This window comes from Balaenoptera musculus, chromosome 8 (assembly GCF_009873245.2).
Source record: "Balaenoptera musculus isolate JJ_BM4_2016_0621 chromosome 8, mBalMus1.pri.v3, whole genome shotgun sequence".
Taxonomy (NCBI): domain Eukaryota; kingdom Metazoa; phylum Chordata; class Mammalia; order Artiodactyla; family Balaenopteridae; genus Balaenoptera; species Balaenoptera musculus.
In genome coordinates this window covers 101,802,104-101,822,805 of record NC_045792.1, presented here as the reverse complement: position 1 = coordinate 101,822,805, position 20,702 = coordinate 101,802,104, and the positions used below count along the sequence as shown (strand labels likewise).

Here is a 20,702-nt window from a genome sequence, read left to right as displayed (position 1 = left end):
TTTTGGCTGCATTGGGTCTTCATTGTTGGGTCTTAATTGCTGCGCACGGGCTTTCTCTAGTTGCGGAGAGCGGGGGCTACTCTTCGTTGCGGTGCACAGGCTTCTCATTGCGGTGGCTTCTCTTGTTTCAGAGCTCGGGCTCTAGATGCGTGGGCTTCAGTAGTTGTGGCTCGCAGGCTCTAGAGCGCAGGCTCAGTATTTGTGGCGCACGGGCTTAGTTGCTCCAGGGCATGTGGGATCTTCCCGGACCAGGGCTCGAACCTGCGTCCCCTGCAGTTGCAGGCGGATTCTTAACCACTTCGCCACCAGGGAAGTCCCAGCTAGGTTCCTCTTCTTCCTTGCTAACAAAGTCCAAATTTTTTTTAGGCAGCAAGATGATAAGGGAAGGAGAGCCCCTCACTCAGCCTCGGGATGAATCATAATTGGATTAACCCAAGGCCTGGAATCCCATCCCTATTGTAGTGATTGGTTTGTGGGTCTGCATGTGACCTGGCTCTAGCCAATGAGAATCTAAGGGGCAGGCTGCTGGAGCGCTCCTGGGAAATATTTTCCTCCCTGAGAAAATAAGTGAGGACATCAAGGAGAAGCCTCTGCCTACCTTCTTTGGATATTGTCATGGGAAGATGAGAAGCTTAAAGCTGTGGCAGCCATCTTGAAACCATGAAGAGAAAGTGAGATTCACAGAGAAGCCAACGCATCAATCTGCCTTTGTTGAGAAGCTGAATTACCCAGACTTAGTACCTTCTCTTGACTTAAAAAAAAAATTGTGCTAAAATACACAAAACATCAAATTCACCATTTTAACCAATTTATTTTATTTGTTTTTGTTTGTTTTTACTGTATGATATCACCCATATGTGGAATCTAAAACAAACAAACTGGTGAACACAACAAAAAAGAAACAGACTCACAGATATAGAGGACAAACTGATGGCTACCAGTGGGGAGAGGGAAGTGGGGAAGGGCAACACAGAGGCAGGGGATCAAGAGGTACAAACCATTATGTATAAAATAAGCTACAAGGTTTGTTTTCTATGTTTGTGAGTGTGTTTCTGTTTTGTAAATAAGTTCATTGGTATCATTTTTTTAGATTACACATATAAGTGGTATTATATGATATTTGTCTTTGTCAGACTTACTTCACTTAGCATGATAACCTTTAGGTCCATCCATGTTGCTGCAAATGACATTATTTCATTCTTTTTTTATGGCTGAGTAATATTCCATTATCTATCTATCTATCTATCTATCTATCTATCTATCTATCTATCTATCTCACATTTTCTTTATCCATTCATCTGTCGATGGACACTTAGGTTGCTTTCATGTCGTGGTTACTAAAGGGGAAAGGGGACAGGAGGAGTAAATTAGGAGTTTGGGATTAGCAGATACACACTACTATATATAAAATAGATTAGAAAACAAGGTTCTACTGTATAGCACAGGGAACTATATTCAATATCTTGTAATAAACTATAATGGAAAAGAATCTGAAAAAGAATATGTATATATGTGTGTGTGTGTGTATATATATATATAATATACATATATAACTGAATCACTTTGCTGTACACCAGAAACTAAGACAACATTGTAAATCAACTATACTTCAATTTAAAAAAATAGATGAAGGGAATTCCCTGGCAGTCCAGTAGTTAGGACGTAGCTCTTTCACTACCGAGGGCTCGGGTTCAATTCCTGGTCGGGGACCTAAGACCCCACAAGTCACGTGGCATGGCCAAAAAAAGAAAAAAGAAAATAAGAAAGCCACAGGATATACTGTACAAGACAGGGAACACGGCCAATATTCTACCATAACTATAAATGGTGCACAACCTCTAAAAATTGTGTATCACTATACTGTACACCTGCAACCCACGCAATATGGTACATCAACTACACCTCAATTAAAAAAACAACAAAAACTGCATGCATCTTACCACGCTTCCAGTGTACTAGACATTTCTTGCTCATCCTGTGCAATCAGAATGACTCCCTCTGTAATAGATCAATATGTTCGGAGATGTCCAAATGGCCCAAGTCAAGCATTGAGCCCTGGTCATTCCGGCTCTCAGGGCCAGCGTGTTCTGTGGACAGCTGCCTGCAGCTCTTAACTCTTGAACTCCACCTGTGTGTACCCCTTGGTGATGTCGTGGTACCTGCCTTCGGGGGCTGGTAGTTGGGGACCGGCGGCGTGTACTCTGCCCCTGTCTCTCAAGGGGAGCAGACTGGGGTCCCGCTCGGTGGCCGCCTTATGGCGTTCCAGGGATGTGAGCCGCAGCTCCTGCAGACTCCCTGCCGGGCCTCAAGCATGGACCTGACGGCGTCCTTCTCCATCTCCATGTTGTAGAGCGACCACTTCTTCAGAAGCAGAGCTCTCTGCTCGCTCTCCTCCAAGGGAGGCTGCACCGCAGGCGGGTGTCTCACTTTCCCTGGGAACTTCACAGGCGTGATAAAATCCTTAAGGGGAATTAGCTCGTGGCTGGCCTTTTCCTGTCGTGACATCCTCTTTTTCAAGCGGTCCTTTGCAGCTTGGCCTTTTGTTTGGATTTTTCTTCTTCTTCTGCTCCTTCTCCTTCTTCCTCCTCTTCCTCTTTCTCCTGCTTCTCCTACTCTTCCTCAGGGGCTCTGCTCTCTTGGGAACAAGTCCCCAGAAGCACAACAATGAAGCTCTGGTGGTGTCTCTCATGTGTGTCTGCCAAGCTCCCAGAAGCTGGTTCGGGGGGCGCAGGGGCACTCCAGCAGGGACCTTCTAACCACTTTAAAGTGTATAACTCAGTGGTATTTGGTATGTTCACCATGTATGAAACCATTACCACTATCTAGTTCCAGAATATTTTCATCACTCCAAAAGGAAATCCCAATTCTCCTTGCCCCAGCCTCTGGCCATCCCTGCTCTATTTTCTGCATTTGCCTATTCTGAATATTTCAAATAAATAGAATCATTATACAGTATGTGGCCTTTTGTATCTGGCTTCTTAGCATAATGTTTTCAAGGTTCATCTATGTTGCAACATGTATCAGTACTTCGTTTCTTTTTGAGGCTGAATAATATTCCACTGTATGGATATACCACATTTTATTTACCCATTCATCAGCGATGGACATTTGGGTTGTTTCCACCTTTTGGCTATTGTGGATAATACTGCTATGAACATTCGTGTATGAGTTTTTGTTTGAACACCTGTTTTCACTTTTGAGTATATGCCTAGGAGTGGAACGATATGGTACTTCTGTGTTTAACTTACTGAGGAATTGCCAAAGTGTTTTCCACAGTGGCTGCACCATTTTATATCCCCACCAGCAATGTAGAACGGTTTTAATTTCTTTGCATCCTAGCCAACACTTGGCTATTTTCTGTATTTATGATTATAGTCATTCTAGTGGATGTGAAGTGGTTTTTATTGCGGTTTTGATTTGCATTTACCTACTTACCAATGACACTGAACATTTTTTTCATGTGCTTTTTGGCCATTTGTATATCTTTTTTGGAGAAATGTCTATTCAAGTCCTTTGCCCATTTGCTAATTGAGTATTTTCTTTTTGTTGGTTAGTTGTAAGAATTCTTTATACATTATGGATACTAGACCTATCAGAGGTATGATTTGCAAATATTTTCTCCTCTTCTGTGGGTTGTCTTTTCACTGTCTTGATAGTGTTCTTTGATACACAAAAGTTTTAAATTTTGAAGTCCAATTTGTCTATTTTTTTCTTTTGTTTCCTGTGCCTTTGGTTTTTTTTTTTTTAAGTATTTGTTTATTTTTTTTTTTATTTATGGTTGTGTTGGGTCTTCGTTTCTGTGCGAGGGCTTTCTCTAGTTGTGGCAAGCGGGGGCCACTCTTCATCGCGGTGCGCGGGCCTCTCACTATCGTGGCCTCTCTTGTTGCGGAGCACAGGCTCCAGACACGCAGGCTCAGTAATTGTCGCTCACGGGCCCAGCTGCTCCGCGGCACGTGGGATCTTCCCAGACCAGGGCTCGAACCCATGTCCCCTGCATTGGCAGGCAGATTCTCAACCACTGTGCCACCAGGGAAGCCCTATGCCTTTGGTTTTGTATCCAAGAAACCACTGCCAAATGCAAGGTCATGAAGATTTACCCACATGTTTTATTCTGGGTTAAATTTTGCATATGGTGTGAAGTGAGAGTCCAACTTCATTCTTTTGCATGTGGATATATCCAGCTGCCCCAGCACCATTTCTTGAAGAGACTATTTTTTCCCCCACTGAATGTTCTTGGCACCCTTGTCAAAAATCAGTTGACCATAGATATATGTTTTTTTTAATGGACTCTCAATTCTATTCCATTGATCTGTACGTCTGTCTTTATGCCAATACCATGCTGTTTTGATTACTATGGGTTTATAGTAAGTTTTGAAATTGGGACGTATAAGTCCTAGGACTTTGAGGTTTTTTTGTTTTTTGTTTTTGTGTGTTTGTTTGTTTTTTCAGTATTGTTTTGGCTGGGCTTCCCTGGTGGCACAGTGGTTTAGAATCCGCCTGCCAATGCAGGGGACATGGGTTTGAGCCCTGGTCCAGGAAGATCCCACATGCTGTGGAGCAACAAAGCCCGTGCGCCACAACTACTGAGCCCGTGTGCCACAACTACTGAAGCCTGCATGTCTAGAGCCCGTGCTCTGCAACGAAGAGAGTAGCCCCCACTCGCCACAACTAGAGAAAGCCCACGCACAGCAACAAAGACCCAATGCAGCCAAAAATAAATAAATTAAATAAATAAATTAAAAAAATATATTGTTTTGGCTATTTGGAGCTCTTTGAGATTCTATTTGGATTTTAGGATGAGTGTATGTATCCATGATCAGACCCCCGATGTTGAGTGTGAACCTTTCCTTCTCTTCTGCTGGAGGTCACTGACATGGTCATGATAGTAAGTGTGGCAGCAGGCATCCTAGGAGTGGGCCTGGCTGCCATAGGCATCACTGGGATCCTGCTGGACAGAAGCAAGTGGGAAAAGCAATAAAGCCAAGGAATTGCCCTGACTGCAACCAGTTAGTATGGAGAAGTCTTGCTTAGCCAGCAGGCCGTGAAATTTGGTTTACTGATTTCATTCTCTGTGATCCTTTAGGCTTATTTTAATAGAGCTAAAAAAAGCACAGGAAGAATTTTATTGGGGGAAATGCAGCCTAAGTGAATCTATTAAAGACACAGTTGGGCTCTGTTATGGACTGAATGTGTCCCCACAAAATTCATGTTGAAGCCCTAACCCCTAGTATGATGGGATTTGGAGGTGGAGCCTTTGGGAGGTAACCAGGTTTAGATGATGTCATAGGGGTGGAGCCTTCATGATGGGATTAGTGTACTTATTAGAGGAAGAAGAGAGACCAGGTTTCCCTCTCCTCCTTGTGAGGACACAGTGAGAAGGCAGCCATCTGCAAGCCAGGAAGAGGGTTTTCACAGGAACTGAATCTGTGAGCACCTTGATCTTGAACTTCTCAGCTTCCAGAACTGTGAGAAATAATTGTTGTTTAAGCCACCCAGTCTCTATTATTTTGTTATGGCAGCCTGGGTTGACTAAGACACTCCTGATTTCCAGGGGAATAATTCTAATGTTTTTCTTTTTAGGATGATGCTTTCTGTAAGGTTTTAATTTAATTTTTAAAATTGAGGCTAAAATGTGTGCAATAAAGTGCACAATTGTTTTTTTTTTTTGGCCGTGTGGCACGGCTGACGGGATCTTAGTTCCCCCACCAGGGATCGAAACTGGGCCCTGGCAGTGAAAGTGCCGAGTCCTAACCACAGGACCACCAGGGAATTCCCTGGAATGTCCTCTTTTTTGATGAACTTGTTCAAGCCTTTTGCCCATTTTAGTGGGCTGTTTGACTTCTCAGTGAGCATTCATCCAGAGCAAAATATCTTCACATTCTGTGCCACTTCAGAGAGGTCCATTCACCTATTTCTTTCCTAGACCTCCTTGCTACCAATTTTCCAATCACATCTCTCCCAAGTCCCTGGCCATCCGATTAAATCATGGTTATCTCTTCATGAATCAGTGTAGGTCCGTACCGTTAGCTATCTCTCTTTCTAGAAAAAGTGAGCCACAAAGTGTGCTTCTCAAGTTTCTGTCTCCTGGGAGTCTTTCCCTTCACCAGTGTCTTTCAGGACCAGCCCTCAGTGGGGCTGTAGTGCCGCAGCTGTGTAAGTTCAGACAGTGTCAACATGTTATGCCAAACCGCTTGTAAACCAGGCCCAAAGTTTTTCTTCCTTGGTTAGCTGCTCATAGGAATACCCCATCAGGCTATAGGGAGAGAGAAGAGGCAGTGTATTAGAGTAGGCACCATGGGAATCTGGGAAGTCGGGCACATCAGCTGCCAGACTTGGACCAGAAAGCATAGCTGGTACAGATGTCTAGGGAAGGCTGCTGCTTCTGCATCTGGTGCTGGGCTGGGTGTTGCTGTTGGGTCGCAGGGCCGGCGGTTGGAAAGAAGAGCTGGACAGTCTGGGATCCACCGGCATCTTTAACCAAAGTGCAAGGGCTGCTTCATTACTTCTGCTTCCTCAAACTCTCACAGTTGTCTCTTTGGGCCAACTCTGACCCAGGACCACAAAAGAAAGGGGGGTTTTGGAACATGTATTTCCATCTTAGCCAAAAACACAACACAAAGCTACTACGTCCATCCGATGAGTTCTTAATTTCAGAAATTATATCTGTCCATTGGACTTTTTCTGGTAATAGATTCTGATTCTCTAGGGAAATTCTGCTACATCTTTTCATCCATTTTCTCTTCTTCTCTTGTATTTTCTTTAACATATTAATGATGAAGTCTATGTCTACTTATTGCAATTTCTGAATTATCTGTGACTCTGCTTCTAATTTCTGTTCTTTTCTTTTTTCTTTTGAATGTTGGTCTTATTTTCCTGCCTCTTTGCATGTCTAGTAAATATTGATTGTGTGTTGGATATTTTGTACAAAAGAACAATTATTTAAAAAAAAAAATAGACTTCAGGGACTTCCCTGGTGGTGCAGTGGATAAGACTCTGTGCTCCCAGTGCAGGCGGCCCGGGTTTGATCCCTGGTCAGGGCACTAGATCCCACATGCATGCTGCAACTAAGAGTTCACATGCCACAACTAAGGAGCCCTGGAGCCACAACTAAGGAGCCCGCCTGTTGCAATTAAGACCCGGCGCAACCAAATAAATAAATTAAAAAAAAATAGACTTTGTGTTTTGGAGCAGTTTTAGGTTCATAGCAAAACTGAGAGAAAGTTACCATGATTTCCCATATACCTCCTGTCCCCACACATGCGTAGCCTTCCTCATTATCAATATCACCCAGCAGAGTGGTACATTTGTTACAACAGATTAACTACATTGACACATCATTATCATCCAAAGACCATAATTTACATTAGAGTTCCCACCTGGTGCTGTACAAATGTATAATAACATGCACCCACCATTATAGTACCATACAGAGTAATTTCACTGTTCTAAAAATCCTCTGTGCTTGACCTATTCATCCCCCTCTCTCTTCTCACTAACCTCTGGCAACCATTGATCTTTTTATTGTCTCCATAGTTTTGACTATTCCAGAGTGTCATATAGTTAGACTCCTACAGTATGTGACCTTTTTAGATTCACTTAGTAATGTGCATTTCAGGTTCCACCATGTCTTTTCATGGCTTGCTAGCTCATTTCTTTTTAGTGCTAAATAATATTCTATTGTATGGATGCACCACAGTTTTTATCTGTTCATCTGAAGGATATCTTGGTTACTTCTAAGTTTTGGCAATTATGATAAAAGGTACTATAAACATCCCTCTGCAGGTTTTTGTCTGGACATATGTTTACAGTTCCTTTGGATAAGTACCAAGGAGTGCAATTGCTGGATCATATGGTAGGAGTATATTTAGATCTGTACGAAACTGCCAAAGTGGTTGTACCATTTTGCATTCTCATCAGCAATGAATACGAGTTCCTGTTGCTCCACATCCTTGCCAGTATTTGGTGTTATCAGTGTTCCGAATTTTCGCCATTTTAATGGATGTGTAGTGTTATCTAATTGTTGTTTTAATTTGCATTTCCCTGATGACAAATGATGCAGATCATCCTTTACTGTGTTTATTTGCCAGCTTTATATCTTCTCTGGTGAGGTGTCTGTTAAAGTCTTTTTGGCCTTGCTGTAGACCGGATGTTTGCATACCCTCAAAATTCATATGTTGAAATCCTACCCTCCAGTGTGATGGCATTAGGAGGTGGGGGCCTTTGGGTATGATTAGGTCATGAGGGCTCTGCCTTCATGAATGGTATTAGTGCCATTATAAAGAAGACCCAGAGAGCTCCCTCTCCCTTTCCACCATGTGAGGTTCCAGTGAGAAGATGATTATCTATGAACCAGGAATCAGGTCCTTACCAGAACCTGACCATAGTCACATCCTGATCTTGGACTTCCAGCCTCCAGAACTGTGAGAAATAAATTTCTGTTGTTTATAGACCACCCAATATATGATCTGCTGTAGCAGCCAAAGTGGACTAAGACAGGACTGTATTTTAATCATGTTGTTTGTTTTCTTATTGTTGAGGGTTTTTTAAAATAAATTTATTATTTATTTTATTTTTGGCTGCATTGGGTATTTGTTGCTGCACGTGGGCTTTCTCTAGTTGTGGCGAGCGGGGGCTACTCTTCCTTGCGGTGCGTGGGCTTCTCATTGCGGTGGCTTCTCTTGCTGTGGAGCACGGGCTCTAGGCGCGCTGACTTCAGTAGTTGTGGCATGGGGCTCAGTAGTTGTGGCTCGCGGGCTCTAGAGCACAGGCTCAGTAGTTGTGGCACATGGGCTTAGTTGCTCCACGGCATGTGGGATCTTCCCAGGCCAAGGCTTGAACCCGCGTCCCCTGCATTGGCAGGCGTATTCTTAACCACTGCGCCTGGGAAGTCCCCAGGACTATATTTTAATCATGTCGTTTGTTTTCTTATTGTTGAGTTTTAAGAGTTCTTTGTATACATTGGATAACAGTCCTTTGTCGGATATGTACTTTGCAAATATTTTCTTCCAGTCTGTGTCTTGTCTTTTCATTCTCTTGGCAGTGTCTTTTACATGGAAGAAATTTTAAAATTTTAATTATGTCCAGCTTTTCAATCTTTTCTCTCATGGATTGTGCCTTTGGTGTCATATCTAAAGTCATTTAGAAACGGAAGGCCATCTAGATTTTCTCCTATGTTATCTTCTTGGAGTTTTGTACTTTTGCATTTTACATTGAGGTCAGTGATCCATTGTGAGTTAATTTTTGTGAAGGGTGTAAGGTTTGCGCCTTTTTCTTTCTTTCTTTCTTTTTTTTTTTGGCATGTGGATGTCTAGTTCTATTTATTGAAGAGACTAGCTTCTATCCATTGTAATTGCCTTTGCCCCTTTGTCAAAGATGAATTGACTACATTTATGTGGGTCTGTTTATGGGCTCTCTAGTCTGTTCCACTGATCTATTTGTCTATTCCTTCATCAATACCACACTGTCTTGTTTATTGTAGCTTTACGGTAAGTTGGGTAGTGTCAGTCCTCCAACTTTGTTTTTCTCCTTTAATAGTACGTTGGCTATTCTGATCTTTTCCTCTCCATTAAAAACGTTAGAATCAGTTTGTTGATACGCATTAAATGACTTGTTACTTATTTATTTATTTATTTATTTTAAATTATTTATTTATTTGGCTGCGTCGGGTCTTAGTTGCAGCATGAAGGATCTTCATTGCTGTGAGTGGGCTCTTGCTTGCAGCACACGGTCTTCTCTCTAATTGTGGCATGTGGGCTTAGTTGCCCTGTGGCATGTGGGATCTTAGTTCCCTGACCAAGGATTGGACTCGCGTCCCCTGCATTGGAAGGCAGATTCTTAACCACTGGACCACCAGGGAAGTCCCTAACTTGTTATTTAGTTGGAGAAATTTCTATTGGAGAAATGTCTATTCAAGTCCTTTGCCCATTTTTGAATTGGGTTGTTTAGTTTTTGTTGTTGTTGAGATTTAGGAGTTCTCTATATAGTCTGAATATTAATCCCTTATCAGATATATGATTTGCAAATGTTTTCTCCCATTCTGTGGGTTGCCTTTTTACTCTGTTGATATTGGCTTTTGGTGCACAAAATGTTTAATTTTTGTAAAGTCCAATTTGTCTTTTTTTTCTTTTGTTGCCTGTGACTTTGGATATATCCAAGAAATCACTGCCAAATGCCATGTCATGAAAATTTTGCCCTATATTTTCCTCTAAGAGTTTTATAGTTTTAGGTCTTACACTTGTCTTTGATTAGTTTTGTGTTAATTTTTAAAAATTGAAATGTTGTTGATGTACAATATTATGTTATCATTATGTAATGCCCCTCTTTATCCCTGCTTTGTCTAAAATTAATATAGCTACTACTACTTTCTTCTTCTTTCTTTTTTTTTTTTTTTTACTTTCTTTTGATTAGTGTTAACATGGAATATCTTTCTCCATCTGCTTACTTTTAATCTATGTCTTTGTATTTAATGTGGGTTTCTTGTAGACAAAATATAACTGGGTCTTTTGTGAGCCACTCTGACAATGTCTGTCTTTTGATTGGTTCCTTTAGACCATATTTGTTACTGTTTTCTATTTATTGCCCTTCTTTTTTATTCCTATTTTTATATTCCACTCTTTTTCTGCCTTTCATGGTTTTATTTTTTCAAATTAATTAATTAATTAATTAATTAATGTTTGTCTACGTTGGGTCTCTGTTGCTGCACTTGGGCTTTCTCTAGTTGCGGCAAGAAGGGGCTACTCTTCGTTGTGGTGTGCGGGCTTCTCATTGCAGTGGCTTCTCTTGTTGTGGAGCATGGGCTCTAGGTGTGTGGCTTCAGTAGTTGTGGCACTTGGGCTCAGTAGTTGTGGCTCGCGGGCTCTAGAGCGCGGGCTCAGTAGTTGTGGTACACGGGCTTAGTTGCTCTGCAGCATGTGGGATCTTCCCGGACCAGGGCTCGAACCCATGTTCCCTGCAGTGGCAGGTGGATTCTTAACCACTGTGCCACCAGGGAAGTCCCTCATGGTTTTAACTGAGCATTTTATATGATTCCACTTTTTCTCCTTTCTTAGCATATAGGCTATACTTCTTTTTTTAGTTTTTTTAGTGGTTGCCCTAGAGTTTGTAATATACATTTACAACTAATCCAGGTCCACTTTCAAATAACAGTATACTACCTCATGGGTAATGAGTTTCTTACAATAGCAAAATAATCATAACCCTTCCTTCCTGTCCCTTTGCTGTCATTCATGTCACTTATATATAAATATACATTATATATGTATACATTGTTACTATTATTAATTTGAACAAACTGTTATCTATTAGATCAATTAAGAATAAGAAAACTGGGGGACTTCCTGGTGGTCCAGTGGTAAATAATCCGCCTTCCAATGCAGGGGACGTGGGTTTGATCCCTGGTCAGGGAACTAAGATCCCACATGCCACAGGGCAACTAAGCCCATGCGCCACAACTACTGAGCCCATGTGCCTCAACTAGAGAGCCCACATGCCACAAACTACAGAGCCCACGTGCTCTGGAGCCCGTGTGCCACAACTAGAGAGAGAAAACCCGCACTCCACAACTAGAGAGAAGCCCACGTGCCGCAACGAATATCCCGAGTGCCACAACTAAGACCCAAAACAGCCAAATATAATAAATAAATAAACAGAATAGAATAGAATAGCATTTTTAAAAAAAGAATAAGAAAACTGAAAGTTTTAATTTTACCTTCACTTATTCTTTCTTCGATATTCTTCCTTTCTTTATGTAGATCCAAGTTTCTGACCTATATTATTTTCCTTTTCTCTGAAGAACTTCTTTTACCATTTTTAAAAAGAAATGGCAGGTCTACTGGCAAAAAGTTCTCTCAGTTTTTGTCTGAGGAAGTCTTTATTTCTCTTACACTTTTGAAGGATAATTTTACAGAGTACAGAATTCTAGGTTGGTTTTTTTTTTCTCTCAGCACTTTAAATATTTCACTCTACTTTCTTCTATTGCTTGCATGGTTTCTGAGAAGTCAGATATAATTCTAATCTTTGTTTCTCTATAGGTAAGGTATTTTTTTCCTCTCTGGCTTAGGATCTCTAGTATTTTTCTTTATCTTTAATTTTCTGTAGTATGAAAATGATATGCCTGTGTATAGTTTTATTTTATTTATTATTTTTTTTGGATTTATCCTGCTTGATGTTCTCTGAAATTCCTGAATCTGTGGTTTGGTATCTGACATTCATTTGGGAAAAGTCATTATTGTTTCAAATATTTCTTCTGTTCCTTTCTCTTTCTCCTTTTCCTGTTATTCCCATTATGTGTATGTTATAACTTTTATGGTTGTCCAACGGTCCTTGGGTAGTTTGTTTTGTTATTTTCCATCTTTGTTCTTTTTGCTTTTTCAGTTTTGGAGGTTTCCCTTGATGTCTCCTGAACCCCAGAGATTCTTTCCTCAGCTGTGTCATGTCTACTAATAAGCCTGTTCATTTACATTACAGTGTTTTTGAGCTCTAGCATTTCTTTTGGTTCTTTCTTAGGATTTCCTTGTCTCTGATTATTGCCCATCTGTTCTTGCATGCTGTCTACTTTATCCTTTAGAGCCCTTTTGGACATCATATTAGCATATTAATCATAGTTGTTTCAAATTCCTGGTCTGATCTTTCCAACATCCCTGCCAAGGTTGGTTCTGATGCTTGCTCTGTCTCTTCAAACTGTAGTGGGGTTTTTTTGTTTGTTTTGTTTTTGTTTTTTCCTTTTAGCATGTCTTGTCATTTTTTCTTGATAGCCAGGCATAATGTACTAGGTAAAAGGAACTGCTGTAAATCAGCCTTTAGTAATGTGATGATAAAGTGTGTGTGGGGGGGAAGCATTCTATAGTCCCATGATTAGGTCTCACTCTTTTAGTGAGCCTGTGCCTCTGGACTGTGAACTTCACATGTGTTTCTTTGTTTTTTTACCCCTCTAGGGTGGGACAGGATGCCTAGAATTGTCTGGAGTTGGGTACTTCCCTTCCTCAAGGTCAGTTATGTTCTGATAAAACCCCAGCAGGTTAGGCTCTGGTTCAACATTTTCTCCTGAAGGCAGACCTTGTTAAGAACAGAATATTTGGCATATTTCAGAGTGGTTCCTTTTCCCCTCCCCTTACCAGAGCATGAGGGTTTTTTCTCTGATATTCACTGTGAGAACCAGGTAGAGCCCTTGGAAAATCTCCCATAAGTAGATCCTCCTATGACAGGGTCCCCCTAGAGATTTTAACTCGGAGTGTCCACTCTGAGCTGCAAGCAATTCATCAACTATAATTCAGGTTTCCCTACCCAGCACTGGTGCCCATGGACGTTTCAGCTTGTGGGTTTCTGCTTGGGTAGATCTGATTCTCCGTATTTGCCTGTCTTTCTCTCCAATTTGGGGCGTGGCAGTTTGCTGCCCTCACTTCTGTGACCTCACTGTCAAAGGTCCCTGGCCCTCTGTGACCTTCTGTCACTTGTGACCTCACTTCTCTTACACATCAAGAAAAGTTGCTGATTTTTCAGTTTGTTCACCTTTTTATTTGCTGTTAGGACAGACTAGCAACTTCCAAGCTTCTTATGTGCTGCACCCAAAGGACCATTATCATTTATCCAGATGACTTTAATCTTTCACCAGAGGATGTTCTACATTTACTGTTTGGGCTCCTGCACTAAGAAATTGATCACATGAAGTTAGGGATTGAACTGGATTGGGGATAAGGTCCAGTTTTATGAATACTCTATCTACCTTTGTTTCATCCTCATTTCTCAGGCATGAGCCTTCTGGGCTTTTGAATGAGAGCCTAGACGTTCTCTGTCTCAACCTGTGGGCTGTGGGAGGTTTTATTCTGTCTTTTGGAGGTTTTGAGTTTAACTCTCCCACCTCCCGCCCCACATATCTTCAAAATCTGGCCCCTTTGTTTCAGGCAGGCCCTCTTTCTGTAATTGGACTTTGTCTCCTAAACACCACGCAACTGCAGAAGATTTTGCTCCCTCCACCTTTTAGGGGCTTCCAGGGGCTTCCAGGAGCCTCCAGCTCCTCAAAAAAATCTTTGCTGGTTTCTCTTTCTCCCAGTAATGTTCCTTTGCCTGAGCTAAGCTTTTGTGTCCAGAATTGGCAAATGCCTCCAGAGAAAAATATTTGACCAGTGATCCTCAGCTTATTCAGGAATGAAAGCTCTTCTCTCTTTGGAATTTTAGTTCATCTCATTGAGTCATAGCTCTCTGCTGACTTTAAAAAAACAGTTCTTGCAATTTTTTGTTTTTCTTCTAATTTCTGCAGTGGGAGCATTGGTCTGCTGAAAACCTCTATATCCTGGTTAGAAACGGAAGTCTTTTGATCTTTTCTTAAATTCTGTATAATTTACTTTCATTATTTCTTCAAATATTTTCTCCTCTCCAACTTTGTTTCTCTTTCTGAAGTCTTATTATCCGGATATTTTTACTTCTACTTTAATACTCTGTAACTTATATTATTTCTTTTATATTTTCTAATTTTTTTTGAATTTTCCTTCTGGGAAAGTTATTCAATTTGGTCTTCCAGTTCACTAATATTTTCTTCAGCTGTATTCATTTTATTTATGCCATCTACCTGGACTGATCAGCACTTCTGGTTTTGAAGGGCTACTAAGAATTTATCAGACTGCTATATTCATTCATTCACGTATTCATCAAATATTCATTGAATGCCTACGTTATGCCAGGCTGGGTTCTAGGCATGGGAAATTCAATCACCAACTCTAAAAAGGAGGCTTACTAATTTAAACCTCTAGCTCAGATTCACACATGCAACAGCCTACTTGACATCAGAGGCATCTCAAACTCAACATGTCCAAAATTGAACCAGGGATCTTCCCCTAATCAGTATTCCCTTGGTGGCAAGTGGCAGAACTCCACGTCAAACTGGTTTAAGCCGTAAAGCAAGATTATTGGCTTAGTTAACTGAAAAGTCCAGGGGTAGGATGACTTCAGGCCTGGCTGATTGATATTAGAGGCTCAATAATATTGACAAGACACAGTATCTGTTTTTCCATCTCTTGCTTCTGCTTTTTTTCTCTGCCGACTTACCTTGTGGGATCTTAGTTCCCCCGCCAGGGATTAAACCCAGGCCCTCGGCAGTGAAAGCGCGGAGTCCTAACCACGGGACTGCCAGGGAATTCCCTCTGCTGACTTAACTTCTAGGCTTACCCTCCTCACATTAGGGTGAGATGGTCACCAGCACCAACAGGCTTACATGCTTCCTGCTCAGTGACTCCAGCAGACAGACAGAGATTCTGCTTTCCCAATAATTCCATCATCAACTCCAGGCTCGAGTCTTGCTGACTTTGCTTGGGTTTTGTGCCTTGCTACGAACCAGTCATTGTAATTTGGAGAAGGAATCTTTGGATGAGCCAGATCTAGGTCTTAGGCTGACTCCTGCAGCTGAAGTTATGTTCTGCTAGCTTTGCAACCCAGTGAAATAAAAAAGCCTCTTTCCTGAGCGCTCCATCAAATGTTTGAAGGGGGTTCTCATCTGCCTGGCTTAGGACTCATGGCCTTTTCCAAACCAATGTCTGTGTCCTGTTGGTAGGCCTGGATCTGGAGTTGCCAGATTTAATGAATAAAAATATGAGACATTCAGTTACATTTGAATTTCAGATAAATAATAAATAAAATGTGAAGATCCATATGTCCCAAGTAGGCATCCTGTACTTTATCCGGCAACATTACCTGGGTCATACACCAGTCCCACAATGTGGGGGATGAGATCAACCACACCCAAACCACTTGGTTTAAGTGTGAGAAGCCCAATTCCAGAAGGAAAAATGGAGGTGCTGTTTCCAGAAAGAAGCATGGATGTGGACTGCACAAATGATAGTTGACCTTGATACTCTCTGTGCACACCCCGTTCATTGCGACCCATTAGCCCTTCCCCAGCTCCTTTATCCCTGCTGAGAGATCCCCATTTGGTACAGGAAGTAGATAGCACTCCCTTGATTTTAGGAATATAGGCTCTGCCCTCAGCCCCGGGGGATAAATTATGATTACTCTAAACTACCAATGATAATCCTTTTCTTTTTTGCCAAATGACTGGTGTTAAAGAGAAAATTATTCATGACAATTGTTGACGATGATCCGGTAAGACTTTATTCAAGGGGCTACTACAGTGAGGGTTTGTATTAGGGGAGGGAGATCTGGATCAACTTCGAACACAATAAGGAAAAGTGGGGATTTATAGCCAAGGAGCAGGGTGGGGGTCAGTGGATGGAAAATTACTAAATGGAAACCTCAGGGGTGAGGGCGGGATTGTGGCTAAACCGACCTAACAGAGTCTTGCTAAAACTGAACGATGCAGAGATGAATACAGAAGCCCAAAAGTCAGGGCATAGTTGAGAATAGAGTTCAAAGGAGCCTGACTGGAGTTTGTCAAGGAAGAATCTTTGTCACTGATACAAATCTTCCTAGCTTCCTTTGTGTCCAGGTATGGTCATGCAGCCAGTTCTGGCCCATGAGAGGCAAGGGGAAATTTGCTGGGGAGTTTCTGGAGAGGATTTTGCTTCCCAGATAAAAAGACAGAGCCCCTGAAGGGAAGGACCTTGTGCCCCTGCACCCTACTTTTTACTTGGAACGCTGGTGTAAGCACATGATATATGGAGCTATGTCTGTCATGAGACAACAAACATAGGAGTAAAAAGCCAGCATGCAAAAAATGACGGGGCTGAAGAGTGGAAAGAGTCTGAGAAAACTCTGGAAACTCCAACCTCCGGGCTTCATCTGTAAACAGTAAACAGCCTTATCATTTAGCCTCTGCCTTCTGGTACTTGAAGACACATGCTCCCCAGCTCATCTGCTCCCTCCCCTGAGCCTGCTTTTCTCCCGATGTCCCACAGCTCAATAATAACACCATCACCTTTCCTTTCATGCAAATCAAACTTCAACGTCATCACTGGAGCCTCCCTCTCCTCCCCCTGTCCCTCCCCCATTTCTGTTGAACTTCCTCAGTGACTATGGAATCTGCCTGCATTCTACATTTCCACGTCCACTGTCGTATTCCTAGCAGCTCCTCTTTTCTCTCCTGGTCCAGTTCAAAGGCTTTCTATCCATCTCCTGCCTCTACTCTTTGTTCCTCTGCAATATCTTTCCACAGTTATCTTTTCAAAATATAAATCTGATAATGTCAACCTCCCCCACAATGTTTAAACACCCTTCGGTTACCTCCTCTTACTCTTAGAAAAAAGACCAAAATCCTTAACAAAGCCTTTAAAACCCTGCATGCTTGGCCCTGCCTCAAGCCATATCTCATCCATGCCACTTTCCTCTTTATATGAGTCTGTTTCCTTCCACCACAGGACCTTTGCACATGCTGGAATGCCTAGAATGATCTTCCCCACCTCTACTCCCCTGACGCACTCCTGCTCTGCCTTCAGATCTTTCCTTTATCCTGGCTTTCTCAGGTGAGCCTTTTCCTGTCCACAGAGACCCTCTCCATTGCTCTCAAGACCTAGGAGATGTCCACAGGTATCTCTTCCCTGCCTCCCCTGGAATCCTGCCAGGATTCCCTTCAGTTGCTGAGATCCTTCCCCTCTGGAACAATCCAGCTGCTTTGCTTCTGTGAACCCAGGCTTTCAAATCAATGACCGGCTAATTCTTCCATAGCAGTGAGAACAGAAGACAAATTAACATTTCAGTACATTATTTTGACATACAAATAAGAAGGTAATTATATTCTTGTGTTTTCCTGACTGGGTTTTGCAGCAGACCACCATAGGTCCTTGAAATGCCTACAGGAAACCTAAAGTATGAGGACAATTGAACCAGGAGCAGGGCGAGAAATGCATTCCAGGTGCTGTATGTGTACAGCCTCCTCCTTGAGGGGTCCTGGAGTGCTAGTAGTTAGAGATGAGGATAAGGGGTAAGCTGGGCTGTGAAGGAATGGATTCTGATTCTGAGGGCAATAAGAAGCCAGAGGGCTTTAAGCAAGGGAGGTACTGCACCAGATTTGCTTTAGAAAGATCATTCTAGTGCTGTGTGGAGAATGGATTGCAGGGGACAAGACTGGGGCAGGGAGATAGAGGAGGAGGCTGATGCAGTGGTGCAGGAGAGATGACGGTGTGAAATTAATTAAGCAAGGAGGCCATTAGCCTGAGGGGGCTCTAATGCTACATCACCTATGGAAGCAAACCAAAATCTAAGCCTGTGAATATCTCAAGGTTATGAAAGCAAAATGTAAAGACAAACAACCACAAAGAGCCGACTAGGATTTAAGCTATAGCCAATCAATACATTCCTTCCAGTTTTTCCATATAAAAGTTTTCTTCAGCTCCCATCAACAGAGCACTTCTAACCACTTCCAGTTTGGCACTGCCTTATTTGAATTGATTTTTGCTCAAATAAATTCCCTAAAAATTTAGTATGCCTCAGTTTATCTTTTAACTGTTCTCGTGTCAGAAGTGGGATCCAAAGGAGATGCCAAATGGCTCACAGGAGCAACAAGCAACCAGACAGAGGTACCCGCTGAGCCCATTTAGCTCACTGCTTTCTTGCTACATCTGAAAGTTGGGTAAGTTCCTTTCATGTCTGAGGTTTGCAGGTTTTGTGTTTGAAAGAGCTCCCCGAATTTATTCGAGCATTCTTTCTCTGGACTGGGTCTGGGGGCCAGCTGACTTAAAAAAAACTGGACTGGGTCCAGGGTCAGCTTAGGTCTGACTTAAGCTGGACTGGGTCTGTTAGGGGAAATACTGACTGAAACTGCCCTCCCTGGCCAGGCAACATAGTAACCACTTGCATGAGTTATTTTAAACAGGAGGTTCTGGTAAGGACCACAGAACTAACAAGCTGCCACCAACTGGAAGAATTCAGGAAAGGTCAAAAGGAGAGAGGAGATGCCAGTCCATTTCTCCTTCCAACCTCCCAGAATCCTTCTCACTGGAATCCATCTTGGCTGAGTGATGCATGCACCACCAGGAAGGACCCTGAGTCAGAATGATTGGCCAGAGACAACCCAGAAACTAACTCCACTTCCATAAAACCCGAGACTGCAAGCCACGTGGCAAAGCAGTCCTCCTGGATTCCCTTACCCTCCTGCTCTCCACCCGGGTGCCCCTTCCCAATAATGTCTCCTGCTTTATCAGCACGTGTGTCTCCTTGGACAATTCATTTCCGAATGTTAGACAAGAGCCCACTCTTGGGCCCTGGAAGGGGTCTCCCTTCCTGCAACAGGTCCAGTGTGAGGCCTCAGGTAATAAGGGGGAAAAAAAGAGAAAAATTGGTTCCCTGAGTCCAAAAAATCTGGGACTCCTCTGTCTGGGACCCTGGCTAACTATATGTATAAAATTATGGGCCCAGAATCTGTGTTTTTCTGAACCAGTGGGTTAACCTTACCAAAGATAACCTTAAATTGCAGTGGTCACAGTAGGGAACTTTTAACCTAGACAAGCATATCTTTACAAGGTGCTCTAGAGAATAAAAGGGTCCCAAATCTCCCCCAAACAATGGGGTGCTTTTTTTTTTTTTACTGGTATGCTGAAGCATCTTAGAAACTCAATGAATCGAAAATTGCTTCTTTAAAAGATTCTTTACAAAACACAAATGAAAAGTTTAAGCAACAAGTTGACAGTGAATCTAAAAAAATCTAAAAAGTGCACACTAACTTGACTCCAACTGCTCCTTCCCTTAAACCTCCCCTCCCTAAATTTTCTGAACCTACCAATCCCTTTACACCTTTTATTTTATTTTAAAAATTTATTTATTTATTGGTTGTGCTGGGTCTTTGTTGTGGCAGGCAGGCTCCTTAGTTGCGGCTCATGGGCTCCTTAGTTGCGGCTCATGGGCTCCTTAGTTGCGGCTCATGGGCTCCTTAGTTGCGGCTCATGGGCTCCTTAGTTGAGGCATGTGAACTCTTAGTTGTGGCATGCATGTGGGATCTAGTTCCCTGACCAGGGATCAAACCCAGGCCCCCTGCCTTGGGAGCGTGGAGTCTTCACCACTGCTCTACCAGGGAAGTCCCACTCAATTGCCTTTTAAAGTGAGGCCCTCTGCTGAGCCTTGAATACTAAATGTAACCATCTTTTCTCATGGTCAAAGGCTGAATTAGGGCCATCGTAAAAGGTTCTCCAAATCCTCAAGAGAATCCTCAAAATTTTTATGAGGAATTTAGAATTCTAATTGCAGCCTATGATATGGGCTCCCAGATTGCTGCCAGTTTATTCATATGACATTAGGACCTAGCAATGCCCAAAAATAAATGACTGAAGCCCAGTGGGAAGACCCCAAGAGTGATATTAAAGACCCCCATGCAGGGCTTCCCTGGTGGCGCAGTGGTTAAGAATCCGCCCACCAATGCGAGGGACACAGGTTCAAGCCCTGGTCTGGGAAGGTCCCACATGCCACGGAGCAACTAAGCCCGTGCGCCACAACTACTGAGACTGCGCTCTAGAGCCCGCGAGCCACAACTACTGAGCCCACGTGCCACAACTACCGAAGCCCGCGTGCCTAGAGCCCGTGCTCCGCAACAAGAGAAGCCACCGCAATGAGAAGCCCGCGCACCGCAACGAAGAGTAGCCCCCGCTCGACGCAACTAGAGAAAGCCCACGCGCAGCAATGAAGACCCAGCACAGCCAAAAATAAAAATAAATAAAATAAATTAAAAAAAAAAAAAGACCCACATGCAAACTGCTCTGCCAGGGATGGCCCAACAGACTCTAGAAAAATAGCTCAAGACCTACGTGAAAAAATTTTTTAAAATTAATTAA

The 20,702-nt window shown here is 42.5% G+C and overlaps 1 pseudogene; it reads right to left on the bottom strand.

Moving 5' to 3' along the window:
- Window positions 1-2,110: 2,110 nt before the first annotated feature.
- On the bottom strand, window positions 2,111-2,813 carry LOC118899607 (annotated as a pseudogene).
- Window positions 2,814-20,702: the final 17,889 nt, after the last annotated feature.